The sequence below is a fragment of the Hyaena hyaena genome, unplaced genomic scaffold, assembly GCF_003009895.1.
Source record: "Hyaena hyaena isolate Hyena2069 unplaced genomic scaffold, ASM300989v1 scaffold_377, whole genome shotgun sequence".
Lineage (NCBI taxonomy): Eukaryota > Metazoa > Chordata > Mammalia > Carnivora > Hyaenidae > Hyaena > Hyaena hyaena.
In genome coordinates, this window is record NW_024081010.1 from 1,175,528 (window position 1) to 1,178,996 (window position 3,469).

Here is a 3,469-nt window from a genome sequence, read left to right on the forward strand (position 1 = left end):
GCGCGCGCCGGAGCGCCAATGAGTTCACTTTCTTTCCCTCCCCGCGCTCTCCGCCTCTCCCTGCCCGCCGGCCCCTCCGAGCCGCGCGCTCGGCCGGAGTTTTCGGGCTGCGGCGGGGGAGCCGGGGGGCGGCTGGCGCGGAGCGAGGAGGAGGAAGGAGAGGGGAAGGTGAGGCGGCGAGCGGGGCGCGCTGCCGGGGAGCCGCATCCAGGACCTTAACTGTGCGACGGGGGGACGCGCCGGGCCGAGTGTGCCCGAGACCAGGCGCGTACACGTGTCCGTGTGTGTGTGTGTGTGTGTGTGTGTGTGTGCGTGTGCGAGAGAGAGAGAGAGAGAGAGACAGAAAGAAGAGAGGAGCCTACCATGCGCTTCCCCCCGTGCAGATCGCGGGAGAGCCCAATCACAGGGCGGGGCGAGCCGGGCCGGGCTGCGACCATTTATAATCCTGGGCTCCTCCGCTCCGCCACTTGTCAAGATGACAGGTACTTTATCTCTTATTCCCCTTTATTCAAAAACAGAGATTCCCCGTTTACTGCCTTTCCCTGTCAAATGGGATTTGCCGGACTGAACCACGTTGGCCGCCCCTCCCGCCTCCCCTCCTCCCGGCCGCGTCGGGTACGGGAAGGCTCCAGGGCTCCCGCGCTGTGGCCAATCAGTGCGTCTACGACTCTTGCGGTGATTTAGGGGTCGTCCACGAATAACACTGCACGCTGATGAATGGCTCTTGCATGCTCTCGGCTCTGATGAGGGGCTTGCCCGCCGCTGATTGCAAACACTCATGAACTTGCGGCGCCATTGGAAATTCACACGCACCTCCAAAGTGCGGGGGTACGTGCGAGCGGGGGTGGGGGGCGTCTGCCCTTCTCTCCGCCCGGCCGCGAGCGTGAGCGCGCGGGGAGGGGGGCGGGGGGGAAGGGGCGGGTAATTGCTTCGGACCGAAGTGGAAACACTTGTGTGTGTAATCAAACCCCTAACCTTCCTGGGAAACTACTTTTCTGGATCTTTCACAGGGTGGGCATTTCGGGTCAGCTGAGTCACCCGAGGAGGTGGGAGAGCCAGGCGCTGCCGGGAAGATGGACTCCGAGGCAGGAGGGTGTAATTAAGGACTCCTACTCCAGGTAGGCGGCCGGCCTTTACAAGAGGCTCTGAAAATGACCCGCGCCTTCGCTTCCAGTGTCCGCTCGCCCGAGACTGAAAAGCGCAAATGACCTTCGCACGCGGGAAGCCGTCATACACGAGCCCCAACGCGGCGCCGGCGGAGCACAAGTGTCCAAGCGCCCAGACCTCCCCAGCAACCGCGCGCTGGCCGGTGGAGACGGATTCTGGAGGCATCCTAAGGCTCCACGCCTCGCCTTCTCCGACGCCCCCACCCCCACCCCGTTCTCCTTTCAGATTAGCAGCCAAACCCTACCCCTGCTTCGACTCTGTTTGCTCTGGGAGGAAAATAAAAGTTTACTGCTCTCCCGGACACTGTCACTTTCTACTCACTTCAGTTCCCTGCAATCCCCTCGCTCCCAGCTCCCCAACCCCCTGCTCCCCGAGCCTAAAGGAAGGAAGCCCACCGGGGCGGACTGGTGTCCCGGCTGCTCGGCAGTCCTGGAGCACCCGCTCCTCGGCTTTCGAGGAGCCGCTCTCCGGCTCTGCGTCCCTCTGGACCCTGTTCCGCGCGCGGCTGCAGCCGGGCAAGCGCGCGCGCGCGTGGGGAGGAGGAGCGCGCCCGGCTCGGCGCCTCTCCGGGCACCCTAGCGTACCCCCCCCCCCGTCCAAGGTGGCTGAGAATGAGTGCCCCGGGCCTCAACGGGCCACAGGCAGACCTGACCTGGGGAGCCTGGCAGAGGAACCTGGTGAGCTCCCAGCCTTCTCATTCCATCTTCCACTTTCACCTTCAGAGCGGAGGACTCCAACGACCTGCACCTAACGGGACGTGGGCTTGAAGGAAAAGCACGTGTACTTGTAACTACGTGCAGAACAAGAATCAAGAGGAAGCACCCCGAACACAAGAGCAATGCCCCCTAGGAAAGCTTGAGGCTTCATGACAGAGTGTCTCCAAAGTTTTCGGTAGAACTGACGAGGAGGAGAATCCCTGAACTTGAATTAGTGTGCGCAGTGCTTCAGAGCTCCCGAAGTTGCCAAATGACCAAACGCACCTACTCATTCAAAAAGTAACGGTCATGCGTGATGAGCACGGGCCCCACGCCCGGGTCACACGGACACATCCACACGGCAAGAATCTAGAGTTCTTCCTGGGGTGGGTCCGTCTCTTTCCTGCCTTGTGTGTTCACACTTGGGGGGGGGGTGAGGGGTTAGAGGTGGGCGGGGCGAGGAGTGGGAATGAATGATTATTACCCTCTCGTTGTAGCCATTTTCATTTTCTTAAGAAAACTTTTGAATTGTGAAGCTCTGCCCCAGATACTGCATGCCCATCACACAAACCACTTAGAGTTTGCATCCCTGATGTGATTCTAAGGATACTAGTAGGGTGCTTTACAAATCACATGTGTGGCCCAGTTCCCACAAAAGCATTTTAAGTGTTCAAAACTTGTCTAGTGTCCATGTAACATTCCCACTAGCTCTTTTGTACTTTACAATCCAGGAACACACACACACACACACACGCGCGCGCGCGCGCGCGCGGACGTAGGACACATCAGAAAGAAGCCAGAATAAAAGAACTAAACTGCCGGTGGAACAGGCAGGGGGTGGGGTCCCAGAGTAGCATGTGCCTTCTTTTCAGCTCTTTTCTCTTTTCAGCCCTTATTACAGCTAAAGCTGGTAATGAGCATAGGAAACAATAGAACTCATAAAATTTAGAAATGGTAATAAATCTTGAAGCTTGTCTCCAGCCCAGCTCCCTGGTACATGGTATTCAAAGTTTCTCCGTATGCGATGCTGAACATTCCCACTAATGGCACGCAATATAGGCAAAATACTCTAGAATTCGTTCAAGCAGCCCCGTGTACTCTATGGCCGCATCACTGGTGGACAAAGCGCGCAAGTGTCCTCAAAGGCTATCTGTATGTGTAAGAAGAAGGCTGAAATCCAGGCAGTTCGTGTGTGTTAAGTTTGAGGCTTCGCGGGTGCCCCCCCCCCCCCCGTCACTAACAAATACGTTCCATCCTTTGAGCTCCTTAGGAAAAGCTGATGTTGCACGGCGCCAAAGTGCACCGCACGCTTTCTCTTCCCAACGCATCCTTGGAAAGCAGAGAGGCAGCTTGCTACGTGCCCATCCGGCTTTCTGCCTGGCTGAGCGGCTGTCGTGGGAGGGCGGGGGTGGTGGGTCGACCACGCAGTGCCCTCGGCTGCAATAAAAACTCGAGCGGCAGAAGAAATGCAAGACGTGGCTGGCTGTTTTGCAAACCTCCGGCCGCTCACAGCAAACTCTGCCTGCGCGGCTGGTGACTTTGCCGCTAACGCAGCCCGCCGAGTAGCGGATAATGGGGCCGAGTCGGTGGCCTCGCCCTCCCGTGGG

General features: G+C 58.7%; 1 long non-coding RNA gene across 1 annotated transcript; it reads left to right on the plus strand.

The window, feature by feature from the left end:
- The first annotated feature begins 374 nt into the window (after window positions 1-374).
- LOC120244291 lies at window positions 375-1,373 on the plus strand. The gene is made up of 3 exons (XR_005531523.1): window positions 375-482; window positions 685-828; window positions 1,011-1,373. It is a non-coding gene; the product is annotated as an uncharacterized LOC120244291 (long non-coding RNA).
- Window positions 1,374-3,469: the final 2,096 nt, after the last annotated feature.